The sequence below is a fragment of the Equus caballus genome, chromosome 15 (genome assembly GCF_041296265.1).
Source record: "Equus caballus isolate H_3958 breed thoroughbred chromosome 15, TB-T2T, whole genome shotgun sequence".
NCBI classification, from domain to species: domain Eukaryota; kingdom Metazoa; phylum Chordata; class Mammalia; order Perissodactyla; family Equidae; genus Equus; species Equus caballus.
This window is the reverse complement of record NC_091698.1, coordinates 22,942,258-22,956,247: the sequence shown is the minus strand read 5'-3', so window position 1 is coordinate 22,956,247 and position 13,990 is coordinate 22,942,258. Positions and strand designations below refer to the sequence as shown.

Below are 13,990 nucleotides of genomic sequence, written 5' to 3'. Positions count from 1 at the left end.
GAAAAAGAAAAATCTTAAAAGCAGTCAGTGAAAAAAACACACCCACAGAGAAATAAGGGTGACAAGATGGCAGACTTCTCACAGAAATAATGTAAGTTAGAAGATTTTGGAGAATCATCTCTAAAGAACTGGAAGAAAAAAACCTGTCAGGCTAGAATTCTATACACAGTAAAAATATCTTTCAAAAACAAAGGAAAAATTAAACCATTTTAAACATACAAAAGCTGAATTCATCCACAGCAGGCTTATACTACAAAAACGTTAAAGGCAATTCTTTAGGCAGAAGGAAAATGATGATAGATAAGATCTGGATCTATCCAAAGGAATAATGAGAACTAGGAATTGCAATGAAATTATTGCTTAAATTTCTTTAAAAGAAAATTGACTGTTCAAACAGAAGTGCAATGTAAAAGTAAAATAAATGACACAACACAAAAGGGCAGGCGGGGAGAAATGAAACTATAGTATTGTAAGGTTCTTATATATGGAAGGATAAATCATTTATGGAGAAATTTATAGCACTAAATGCCTATTTTAAAAAGCAGAAAAGTGTCAAATCAATGACCTCAGCCTTCACTGTAATTAGAAAAAGAAGAACAAATTACACCCACAGCAAGCAAAAGATAAGAAATAATAAAGATGAAAGCAGAAAGCAATTAAATAGAAAACAGAAACTTAATTTAATTTCTCTATTGTGAGAAATCTATAACACCAAAAGCTGATTTGATCTGACCTTCTTTGAGACGATCAATAAAGTTGATAAACCTCTAGCCAGAATGATCGACAATAAAAAAGAGAAGACAGAAATATAACAGCAGGACTTAGATGATATCACTGCACTACATTACAAATACTAAAAGGATAATAACAGAATATTAGGAACAAAATTATGCAAGAAACATCGACACAGATGAAATGGACAAATTCTTTGAAAGACACAAACTACCAACTTCATTCAAGAAGAAACAGATAACTTGACTAGCTCTTTATCTATTAAAGATATTGAATTTGTAGTTAAAAATCTTCCCACAAAGAAAACTTCAGGCCCAAATAACTTTCCTGGTGGATGCTACCAAACACTTAAGAAAGAAATCATATCAGTTCTGCACAAACTCTTCCAGAGAATTGAAGAGGAATAAACACTTCCCAGCTCATGAGTTCTCCTATCTCTAGGCTAGCACCAATCAGACAGCAAAACCAGACAGCACCTGACAAGAAAAGGTAACTATAGACCAATATTCCGTATTAAGATAGATATAATTCTAAATAAAATACTAGTAAATCCAATTCAATAATATATAAAAAGGCTAATACATCATGGCCAGCTACGCTTTATCCCAGGAACGCAAGCATTGGCTTAACATTGGAAACTCCATAAATATAATTCACCATATTAATAAAATATGTGAGAGAGAAAAACTGTATAATCATCTCAACAGATGCAGAAAAAGCTCTTGACAAAATCCGACATCTATCCCTGACAAAAATTCTCAGAAAATTGAGAATAGAAGTCACTTCCTCAACCTGATAAGAGGCGTCTATGAAAGACCATGAGCTAACATCATACTTGATGGTGAAAGGCTGAAAGCATTCCTCGCTTCTATTCAGCATCGTACTAAAGGATTTAGTTGGTGTAAAAAGTCAAGAAATGAAATAAAAGTCATCCAGATTGGAAAAGAGGAAGTAAAACTATTTTGCAGACAACATGGTGGTTTGTGTAGAAAATCCTCTGAAATCTATAAAACAGCTACTAGAACTAAGTGAGTTTTGCGGGTCACAAGATCAATATACAAAGGTCAGCTGTATTTCTATATACTAGCAATGAACATTCAGGAATTGAAATTTATAAGCAATACCCATTACAATAGTATCAATAATATGAACAACTAAGGGATAAACCAGACAAAAGGTGTAGCAGACCCGCACGTGAGATGGTAGCGCTGGGGGCGCCATGCTGCCCCTGAGCCCACGGTGTGCTGGCACTGTTTTTGTCTGTGGGCTACACTCCCTCCCCTCCCTGGCTTGGACTGGTCTCTCTGCAGAGACTGTGTCAGGGTCTTTCCCAAACTGCTGGTTTTTACCGGTCTTCCAGGTACCTACCTCACTACTTCCACACTGGGAGCAGGGAAAGCAGAAAGAGTGCTCAATACTTTCTTAGCCATCACCATTTTATTCCCAAGATTCTCTCCTTTTTTTTTTTTTGAGGAAGATTAGCCCTGAGCTAACTACTGCCAATCTTCCTCTTTTTGCTGAGGAAGACCGACCCTGAGCTAACATCCATGCCCATCTTCCTCTACTTTATATGTGGGACGCCTACCACAGCATGGCTTCTGCCAAGCAGTGCCATGTCTGCACCCGGGATCGGAACCGGCGAACCTCAGGTCGCTAAAGCGGAACGTGCGCACTTAACTGCTGCGCCACTGGCCAGCCCCTCTCTCTTTTTCTTGAGACAGCATAGGGAAAAGACTCTCCTCTCAGGAAATGTATTTGAATGCAGGCTTTCCTCTGCATTCAAATCTTCTGTACCAGGACCCTCGCCTTGTGTTCTTAGGAAAGCCTGGGTTCTGGGTACACACCTACCCCTCTTCTCCTTGGGCACTTGCTCTCTGAGAGTGGTTATGTTGTCATTATTTTCAAGCCAGGGAGTAGTTGGGAAATCTCCAAGTTACTTGACAAGCACACAGTTAATATGTCAAAGCAACAGCACGATAAATGATTTTTTTCTTAGACAATAACAAAAAGGAATGACAAAACTGTAGCGTGTGGTAAGATTTTACAGTTTAATTTGCTAACGTAATTGTATTTTAAATCTTTGGTCATTTTTTAATTTTAATTGAAAGGTAACAAATATTCTGCTGCTGATTTTATGACACTATGACTGGGGACCACAGTATTGTCTCTGCTAGAAATCATTGCGGGGGAGCAGAAGTTTGGGGTGATACCTACCATACAAAACCCTCCACACCCTCCTCCTTAGCTGGTCAGTTGACTACTTCTGACGTTCAGGGTTTCATATGAGTATTTTGGGACAAGGAATGGAGGGATTCCCCACCCCTCCAAAAATACATGGTTCCCATCCCTGAAGATCTTACATTTATTTTTACTAGAAAAATAAAAATATTCATATGAGACAATTACGGACAAAGCATTACGTTGATGAACGCAAGGTCATTATAATAATATACAAACTGAGTACATAAAATATAGAGGAACGTGTAAGCAGGTATGATTTAGCTGAGCAACGACAGACTGAATGATGACACAGTTCATCAAAAGGAAAGGGAAAGGCATGAAGAAGATTCTTGCTCAGATGTAGATATAAAATGAGCAAGTTGTCCATTTTGGATGAAAACTAGCTTGCTGGAGAAGGCCCCAGTGCCAGAGGCCCTGAAGTGTCTAGACTTTAGAGCCGTACTGAGTAATAGAATATTTCACAGTGATGGAAATGTTCTATGGCTGTTCAATATGGTAGCCACTAGTGACAAATTTGCAGACACTCAACTCCTTAAACGTGGCTAGAACAAATGAGAAATTGTTTTTTAATTTTATTTAATTTTAAATAATTTAAATAGCTACATATTCCTAGATCCGTCACGTATTAGAGCACAGATCTAGAGAAATGAGAAAGGGAATCCTCGTAGCCACCTTCTGGGAGCTGCTGCATAAGTCACACACAGGGGACTCTCTTTGTCTCCTGCCCAAAGTCTGGTCCAGTCTGGATCCTGAATCTTTTATGCCATTACTGGGGAATTGAGGTCAGAGGCTTCTCCCAACATCGCTCTGAAGAGTACTCCAGGCCCCGCGGCGTTGGCCTCTGAGGACAATACCAGCTACATTTTAGACCGTAAGCTGAGCTCATCAGTCAGTCTAACTATCCCAGAGAAGGAACAGCTCAGTACCCACCATCAAGGCTCTTTATTTAGTGATTTACTTGTGAGGAGGCAAGAGGCAAAGAAGGAATCAGCGGGACTATGGCCTCTTCTCCCAACTCTTGGGCTCACGGCAGAGAAGTTTCCTAGGTCCCACCCTCCGTCAGGGCAGACATGGATGACAGGAATTGCTATTGGGCAGCACTTCACCTGCTGCTGAGTTGTTGCCAAGTTGTTTGTTCTGGGGAAAGTCGAGAGAAAGGAACAGTTGAGTGTTAACATAATCTTTGGATTAAGGAAATGATTCAACAAATATGGCCCTTCTGAGTCTGACCAGATTTTTCTTCTGCTTCAGTTGTCAGAAGCAGTGGCCTGCTGTTTACCCTTCAAAGTACCTCTGAGGGTGGAGGCTTATTTCTCATGGGTTGCACTATTTCTTGGAAAATCATTGAATACCAACACTAGAAACTAAATCCTTCTTGCTGATTTAGTTAGTGTTTGCTGAAAAGGATAAGATTATAGTTATTTCTTTGACTCAAAATAGCATAATTACTGCTAAACCTATTTGACCACCTCATAACTCTCATTTTTCCTTTGCTTGCTGGTGAGATAGTCATAATAACAATCTTAAGGAAGTCCTCTGAACCTGGGCAGTGTTCAGAGGTGATGCTGGAGAAGGGAGGATAGGTGTCATTTTAATTCTGAGAGACCCTGCACGCTAGGCTGACTCTATATGGTACAGGACGGGCCACAGAGAATCATGACACTTTCTTGAGTATGGTCATTGTTTTTCCTATTTATTATTGTGCTACAAACTCAGTGACTTAGAACAACAATGCATTATTATCTCTCAAGTTTCTGTGGGTTGATGGAACCCAGCTGGGTGGTTCTCCTTTGGGACCTGTCCTGTGGATATAGTCAGATAGTGGCTGACTAGGGTTGACTGGCTTAACATCCAAGATGGCACACTCCCAAGCCTGGAGTTGGTTCTGGCTGTCAGCTGGGGCTATGGACTGCAGTGCCTCCATGTGGCTTAGGCTTTCTAACAGTATAGCAGTCTCAGGATAGTAGTAATACTTCTTACCTGGCAGCTTTGGGTACCAAGAGTAAATGTTCCAAGAGGCCCAGGAAGAAGCTGAAAGGTTTTTGATGATCTGGCCTCAGAAGTCCCAGAAAGTCAATTCTACCTCATTCTGCTAGTTGAAATTGGTTAAGTCACCGAGGCCTGCCCAGAATCAATGAGAGATTATTAGACTTCACCTCTTAATTGGAGGAGGAGTGAAGAATTTGCAGCCATCTTTACCTACTACAGTGATCATATCGAAAGAAAACTACTTAGAGAAAATAAGTTGGCAGTTATATTCAGAAAGGATCAAAGAGTTGAAAGGCTGCAACATGAAAGTCTGGATTTTGGAAGGTGCTTGTGGAAAAGGGAAAGTGACAAAACTTAGAGATGAATTATAGAAACTTGCAGAGAACCAAAGATGGTGGGACCATGTAGAAACACAAGGGAAAGAATATTAGATTTAAAAATGAGTTTAAGGAAGGCAGTACCCTTGTTATGTGTCGTGCATGTGACTAAGCACAAACATTTCAATAGGCCCTTCTTGGCTGACGTGGAGAAGCCGGTAATGGCTGCCTTGTGGGTAGTGATGGATGGTTTGGTTCTTGGGGTTAAGTTTCATGTGTTGAAGCAATCATCGAATCGGACAGCTGGCATAAGAGAAAGGCACCACCAGTCTGGTTCTGTTAAGTGCAGTAATTCCTAGAAGTTACTAAGTCTATCGGCCTCTGGAATTTGCAGTGTGTTTCTGTGTTAGCACAGGGAAAACCAGCGCAAGAAGCCACTTTCAGTGATTTGCCTTCATTGAGCAAGATTAAATCTGCAATTAGAACAAGGGGTTGGCAGGACTGTCTGCCATACCCATCTTTCCTTCCTCTTGTTATAGAGTAGGTTAAGAAATAGTTTATTGCTGTGGCAGTCTTATGATATTTTACACTTTATCATCAGCTCTCATCTGTAGTTCACATGTGGCTTTCTGATTGGTAAAAATCTTGCAAAATCAGAATAGAAAGACGATCACAGAAGCCCACGCAAATTTGCTTAGAGAAGGGGCGAGTGTCGAGTCAAGTAAAACCAAGAACTTGCAGTGATGGGAGGTAATGAGAGATGCACATTTAAAAAGCATTTATTTGGAGGTCAGTGGATGGAAAATGTGTGAAAGGAGCAAAACTAGGCTGTAGAAGGAAGTCCATCTGGGACAGTGGTTTCTAAAGGTATCTCAGAGAACGCTGTGGTTCTGAGTGGTTACTGGCAGTTCCATCAATAATAAGAAATTGGCGTAGCAAGAATCACGGAGGCTCTGTGTGCAAAAACTTAATTTTCTTTCTTTTTCATAACTGAAGCCAACTTTGCTCATGAATCCTCATTTACATCTGATGCCAGAAAAAATCTTGCCAATTCAGGGTTGTTTAGTCTCCACTGGTTCAAGACTCAGTCTCTTTGGGGTAACAGCACAAGCTGTTCAGAATTCTTCCCTCTTCAAACCCCTTTTTTTCTCTGGATGGTAACTGGAGTTCTTTGGGGGTGAAGGACATGGACTGCTTAAGGCTTGTCCTGGCATCTGGGGAGGGGTTCTGGTCCATAGATCATCCTCTGGTCTTACCGACCTCAGCTGAGTTCGTGCTTGCCCGGCAGTCCCCAGCTGCAAGGGCTTTTCTAGGTGGTGGCCTTCTCAGCCGCTCTGCAGCCTCTAGAGGGTTTGGGGACTCTGAACACTCTGAGACGCACGAGACTTTGTGAGGCAGCCTGTCCTCAGGCCCAGGCATCCTGCTGTCAGGGCTGCCCCATGGATGGGCCATGCTGGACACAGGGCTTTGCTATGATGCTGCTGGTGTCCTAGGCTAAACCCTGGGGAGCCCAGCAGTGCTCCTCTCTTCCAGGATTCCCATCAATCTCCTCTCTTGGGAGGAGGCCAGGCTTTCTCTCGTTTGGTGGTGGTGGAGAGTGGGGGGCGCTGGGCCACCTCTCAGAGACCTTCCAGGGCCAATAAATACCAGTCACCTCCCCTCTGCTTTTCTTCCTGTCTGCTGATCAACTCTGCTCCTTTGGGTGGGGAAAAAAACCTTTACGTTACCATACATCTTTCTGAACTCAATGGTTTATGATGTAAACTCTATGCTCAAAGTTCTCCAACACTTTGGCTTTGAGGATTCAAGGAAAGAAGAACAAAAAGGCTTCTTTAAAGCTTTCAAGCCCAGTGTAACTGTTTATAATGAACAATCCTTCAAAATGTCTTGCCACACAGGCCATGGGAGATGTTTTATTTTTCAGAGCATCGGATGATGCTGTGCGGGTCAAGGTGAGTTTGTTTCACGTGAACTATTAGATAGCCCTCCAGGAGAGGGTCCCACGATCTGAGCAGCTTGCCAGGTGGGGCCAGACTGGAATCCTCAGGGGATTCCATCTCTCTTAAGGAAGGTGGTCCTGGGGCCGGGGAGGGGGGCTAGGGGGGGCGAGGATGGGTGAGGGGTGAGGGGGAGACAGACAAGTCTCCCAAATGATAAGAGTTTTGGAGGTGGGAGGGTGGTGACGGAGATGCATTCCAGCAGGCGTCCCAAGGCTGTGGATGTTATTTCTGTTTCTCCTAAGTTTTTGTTAAACACATCTGCCACCGTCTTCAGGAAGCATGTGCCTCACAGTGAAGCACACACTCGCCTGCAGAGCCTTTGTATGTGCTGAGACCAGAGCAGAGCGTGATACGGTCTCCACCTCACGAAGCCTCCAACCCAGGGCATGGAGCAAGGCAGGTGGTCACACGGGTTGCCTGGGAAAGGAAACAAAGGGAGGAGTCAGGGAAAGTGTCAGCACGGCTGAGTGAGGGAGGAGGTGACCTCAAGGCCCCAGATAGAAGAGTGGGTACAGGTGAGAAGGGGAAGTCTTCCAATCCTATCTCCACAGTGGGGGGTGTTTGAGAGTCCCACCTGGGTCTAGGGGCTGTGTGTCTAGCAGGACGGCTGGTGGAGGGGTGGGTTGGAGGAGTCAGAATATAAAGAAAAATAAAAGGAAAGTGTAATTTTTATTTCTACATTATTTGCTCAAATCAAGTTTACTTTCCACTTGTAAACTGTTGAAAAACCTTCATTACATAAGCAGTAAGATGAATTTACATCCACCAACACGTGGCTTCTGGACTGGTCATGCAGTGGGAGTGCAGATGAGCCAGGCGCGCCTGTTTCAGCTTTCGTTCACTGCGCTTGGATGCACAGGCTGAAGCAGCTCCAAGTGGGGGCTCAGAGTGAGGGCAGCACTGAGGGAGCTCGGGACAGCTGTTTGCAACCCTGGCTGCACACTGGAAGCATCCGGGAGCTTTAAAAACACTGACATTTGGGCCTTAGCCCCAGAAATTCTGACATAACTGATCCAGGCGGCGGTGTGCAGGCACTCCCCCTTAATTCTAACGTGTAGTCAAGGTTTCGAGAACCGCCAGCTAAAAAGGAATTCTAAGAGATGTGACAGCTGATCAGTTCTCATAATACGATGTCACTGGCCCCAGATCTGAGCCTGTTCCCAGAGAAAGGGGAACCATACAAGCTCCGGAAGGAGATAAAATGAAAAAACAAGAAACTCTCATCATGCCAGCCACAAGGCAGTATTAGGACTGGTGAGTTATTGCTGCCCGTTCCTTTATGCTTTTCTCCAGACTAGGGTGATCTGGGGCGGCTGAGGCCCAGTTACCTCAATTCTTGAGTTCCTGAAGGGGATGTCAAGGGATGGGTTAGGGAAACAAGAGCCTGCGCAGCCTGGAAGGGATACCGGAAGGGCTGGTGTGTTCTGTTAGAGAGGAAGCAATCATCATTTACTCAATGTCACCCCAGAGGATGGCCCATTAAGTCCTCAGAACAAGCTGGCATTGTCACTTACGGGAGGCAGGAGTGGAAAGGGAACAGCCCGCTTCAAGCTCCTGGCTGTTGGGCCTGCAACCCAAGCCAGCGGCTGCCAGAACCCCTGCGTGCTTCCCTCCCCTCATCGAGGTCTAGGTGTGACCCTGGCCATCACTGCATTTCTCTGAGTGTGAATTCCCAATTGCAACCTGAGCCCGTGGGTTTTAACCTTAAAAGATACCCATTCTGGCCAAAAAGTCTGATATCAAGACTGTTCCACTCGCACGCTGCTGCTTCATCCCAGCGCTTACCAACAACAATAAAACTAGCCGGGGACGCTCGTGTGGTATCGACTCTCTGCCTGGCGCTGGTGCACAGTTAGCTCATTTACTGTCCCCAACCACTCGGTGAGATGGGTGCTGTTATGTTCCCTTTTCACAGAAGAGGGAACGGAGGTACAAAGAAGTTGGCGACTCCTCCAGGTTCCCAAAGCCCGGGTGAGAGAGCCGGGCCGGCCCCAGGTCCGCAGGCTGGCCGGCACTCCGTCGCTCGCGCTCCGGGCACCAAAGTGTGAGCGTTGGCCTTGCGGCCGCGAGCTCACTCCCCGAGCTCAGGCCCCGGGCCCGCATTGGTGGCAGCCGGGTGGCGAGGTCCAGGAGCGTCTCAACTCCCTTCGGGGGGACCGCGCGTGGCAGGACGGCCCGGCGATGCCCAAGCCGCAGCGTCCGGAAGGGGCGGGCGACCTCCCCGGCTCCTCGGGAGGCGGCACTGGGCCAGCTCCTGCCTCCTGCTCTCCGGCCCGGCCCGGCCCGCCGTCCCCGCCCCGCCCGCGAGTCCCGAACCGACCCGGGCCGCGCCCGCACTTCCCGCTCCAGGGCGGCCGCCGCTCGTGCCCGCGGCCCGGAGCCCGCTCGGAGCGCGCGGCGGCGGGCGCAGGGGCCGAGCGCCAGCATGTGACCGCCCGCGGCAGGCCGGCCCCCGGGGTCGCCCAGGTAGGCGGCGGGGGCGGGGGTTGGGGACCGCCTGTGGCTGGGACACCTTCGCGGGGGCAGCGCTCCCTGCGGGGGGGCGCGGAAAGCCGCCTCCTGAGCTCGCCGTGATTGATGGCTAGTTTGTTGTGGAAGAAGGTGATGGCGCTTAATGCCGGGAGCCGGGGGATTGTTTGTTCCTGTGTGAAGCAAGAGTACACGTTGTTCAGATCCCTTCTGGGGGAAGCTGCCGTGGTTCTGGAGGATCGTTCTGGGGGTGTGTGTGTGTGTGTTTGTGTATGTGAGTCTGTGTAAATTGCTTCCAGGCATTTTAATCCGCCCAAATTCAGCTGGTTCAGGAGTGTCCCGGTTAGGGGTTTAGGCCCAGAAGGGTCAGCCTGGTTAACAAGATGAGGGATGAATGCCCTAAGCACAGTGGGAGGCTATAACTTGCGGCCCCTCCGGGGAAACGACGATGCTGGGTGGTGTCGCTACAAGCAGACGCCAAGAAGACACTCATCAGTCACAGCCAGAAGGTAAGGCACTTTACAGTTTATAAGGCCCTTTATGCTTACTGCCCTTTTATCCTCCCGACAGTCTTGTGAGAAACATGCTATTAGCACCCTCCCTTTACAGGAGGAATCAGAAGCTCAGACAGGGCGACTAGCTTGTTGAAGGACTGGCAGCCCCAAGGAGAGCAACACCTTAGACACCAAACTCTATGCCTCTATTGTACCACATTCTGGCTCCCAGCAGCCCCTGCCTACCGGGGCTTTCCCCTCTGCACAGCCAGGAGGGAGGAAGGCTGCCAGGAGGGTGTGCAGATTTCTGCCTCGGCGGGGGGGTCCAGGGGGTTTCCTGGGGTCAGGGGATGCTCATCAGCTGGACACACGCCAGTGGTTTTAGCTGCACAGCTTAGGGCCGTCTCTGGGCCACTGATGCCATGGAGAAAACGCAAGCTGAGTGAGATCCATCCATCACTGGAATGTGATGCTGGGTCACCCTGGCTCAGTGCCAAGCTTCTGAAGGTGAATGTAGGAACTGAAGCTCCGTGACCATTGATGAGCTGAGGAGAGCTGAGAGGGGTGCTGAGGAAGTTTGCCATCTCTTTCCCCACCCATTTCCATGCAGTCAGGGACATCTTCTCTCTTGATGCCTTTTACTTTCTTATTTAATAACCTATTTAATATTTCATTTAATATTCTGTTCATATACTATGTTTTGTGCTAGATAAAAACATGGGGGCTCTGGGATGAAGTTTGATGGGAGAAGGGCTGTGGAACCCCTAATTTATTTTCAGTCTTACTTGGCTAGCTGCCATTCTGCTGCATGTGGCGTGTCGCTTGTACCCGTCCACTCTCGGGTGACCTCCGTGTAGTTCTGGAAAGGATATTTGACCTGAATTCTCACATGACCTTGGTGGGGCAGAACCATACCCTCCTTTCTAACAGGCTCTACTGAACCCCGTGTGGCATAATGTGGCAACAAGGCTTTCTTTATGGCTTTGGGAAACGTAGCATCTTTTGAGTAATTCCTTTACTGTTAGTGAAACACTGCTTAATATTAGATTCACTTATTTATTTAACAAAGTTTTACTGAATGTGTGCTGTATGCCAGGCACTGTTCCAAATACTGAGGATAGAGCAGCAAACAAGATACATGAAAATCCCTCCCTCTAATGCACGGAAGTCCTCTTGGCGAAGTCACAGCATGTCTGCGGTCTCTCTGCATAAGGGGATTGGGGGGTCTTTGAAATTTGCCCCTTTGAACAGGATGTGGGCACACTGGCTGCCCACAGGCGGGACACCCCTCAGTGTCTCCAGTGGAGAGGACAAGAAGACACGGGACACAGACGCAGCTCCCTGGTTCCCTAAAGAAGAGCAGGGGTGCGGAGATAGACTTCGTGGCTCGGCTGAGCACTCGGCCCAGGGCAGATGGAAAACGTGTGACTGGGATGCCTCAGAGGGAGGTGCGTGTCCACCTGGAAGCAGGTGGTGGTGTTGTGGAAAGAGTGTCTCAGTGATCAAAGTGGCAAAGCTGAACAATTGCAATGAAACTGCCATAGCATAGGGGGTAGGGAAGTACAGAGGTGATGATTATTGTGCTACATACTGGACCCTCTGTCAACTTGCCAGTTGGTAGGACAGAAGTCGTCAGGGGCACTGTGACTCACCGGCCATGGCCCAGCCCCTCGAGGTGCCCCATCTGCTGCTGTCAGCAGATGCTTGGTTTGTGTTTTCCTCCCTTCGAGGTTGTCAGGTGGGCTGACAGGATCTGCATGGTCAGCAGCTTTGTTCCTCCCCGCTGGTTGCCTGCTTGGCCCCAGGAAACGCTGCTGCTGCAGCCTCCTGGCCATGCCCGGCATGTGGGAGCATGCACAGGGGCCCTGGCACCAGAGTGGTCTCCCCAAGGGTTGGAAGGGCCTGGAGTTCCTCAAGGCCCCTGGTCAGCTGCGTACTTTTGCATTCTGCGCTGTCTCCTCTTTTCATGCACGGCGTAGAGTAATGACGACCTGTTCTGGAAAGGATTTATAAGATGCCATAAATTAAAAAAAGGATGAAAGAAAAACAAGAGTGGAGACAGAGTAGAGCCTGACGTGAGTCTAGAAATGTATCAGATGTTAACCTTGATGGACTGTATATTTGTAAAGTTGCCAGTGGAGCTGCAGATGCAGAGGAAGCCCGGGCCCCAGCCCTGCCTGCACCTTGGCATTGCCTGAGGTGCTCTGAGAAAGGCCAGTGCTGGACCGCCGAGCGAGCGAACCAGCATCTCCGGGGTGTGCCCACGCGCTGGTATTTTTAAAGCCCCCAGGTGGGTCTAACGTGTACCCAAGGTTGACCCCACCGACATACCTTCTTGCAGGCTGTGTGGGAGGAAACCGGGCAGGGCACAATCATCTGTGTCTTTAAGATGAAAAAGAAGTACTCAGGAGAAGCAAAGGCTTCTTGGTCCTGAGAGAAGCAGGGACTTTGTCCTGAGGGTCCCTGGTTAAGAGGTGCAAAGAGCAAGTTTTAGGCTGTCTCTTGAAATGACCCCCGTTGAAAGTGCAGTTTGGTGGCTGCATTTCAGCTGGACCCAGGGTGCTAAGTGGGGCAGGAGGTCTAGGCATCCTGGGCTCTGCACCTCCAGCTTCCCGAGCCGGAGAACTTATGGACCCCTGGAAATACAGCCCAAGAGTTCAATTGTGAGTTAGATGCTGTCACTTTAGATCAGTGCGTCTCCCCTCGTTCAAAACCCAGTACTCCCTTTTAGTGCAAATATTTTAAACACCCCTTTTAAAATTTTGAAATAATAAAACTTACCTACAATGTAATTTCCAAATAATGAATATAATAGCCAGATGTAAAGAATAAATAAAAGTAATTTGTATCAGAATTATGTATTTCAGTGTGTGGATGCTTTGGCAGAGCCAGCTAGAACCAGATGAGGCCACCCGATGTGTTATGTAGACTGCCCGTAGGACAGCATGGGACAGCTGCCAGTCAGCCTGGAACAGATGAGTCCTGGTGTAGGCCCAGATACCACTGACTGAGGAGTGACTCTTGGTCAAGGTCTAAATGCTGGTCAAAGGCCAGCCCTCCCTCCCTTTTCACAATAGTTGCATTCCTGGAAAATTCAGTATGTTTGAAAAGTGTGCTGAAAATATATATTTTATGTAAGTGTAGGATGGAGTTAGACACTAGGCTCCAAAATGAAAAATGATGTTCTCCATTGGCCTGAACGTCTGTGTGATGCCTGGAAGTCATGCGGGATGAGGACAAGTTTTTCTGGGCAGAATTGCCCTGTGTTGTTCCGGAAGTCTGGCACCCCTGGCCTCCACCACCGCATGCATCGTTGTGATCACCCAAATTGTCACCTTCCCCACACTTTTCAAAATGCTCCCTCAGGGGCCGTACTGGCCCCTTTGACAACCACTGTGTTCCTTACATCACTTGGTAATAAGTGATTACAGCACTGATGCTGATGTGCACCCTGAAATAGCAGGGCCCTGAGAGGGATGAGCCAGCATCCGGAGTGCACGCATGTGAATTGTTAAAGGATCGTAGAGGTGCTGATAGAAAGCAGAACAGTGTGGCCGGATGCAGTGAGGGGTGACTACTGGGGGACACAAGGGAATGTTAGGGGGGTTGGAAATGGTCACTGTCTTGATGGGGTATTCCTGGTGTATACAGTTGTCACAGTGAATGGAATTGTAACTTAAGATTTGTTGTGTGCTTCACTGTATGCATATTTTACCTTAATAAAAACCCCCACAGAAGTGAAAACAAT

The 13,990-nt window shown here is 47.3% G+C and overlaps 1 protein-coding gene across 14 annotated transcripts in view; it reads left to right on the top strand.

Annotated features, from left to right (window-relative positions):
* IL1R1 (interleukin 1 receptor type 1) overlaps positions 1-13,990 on the top strand; it is a 76,450-nt gene that overhangs the window by 26,651 nt on the left and 35,809 nt on the right. The window contains exon 1 of one of the 14 annotated variants that reach the window (XM_070234712.1): positions 9,512-9,745. The exons of 6 other annotated variants lie outside the window; for them this stretch is intronic. The gene's annotated coding sequence lies outside the window, so the exon portion shown is untranslated. 7 more of the 14 variants (XM_014730870.3, XM_070234711.1, XM_070234716.1 and 4 more) reach the window with 7 other exon arrangements.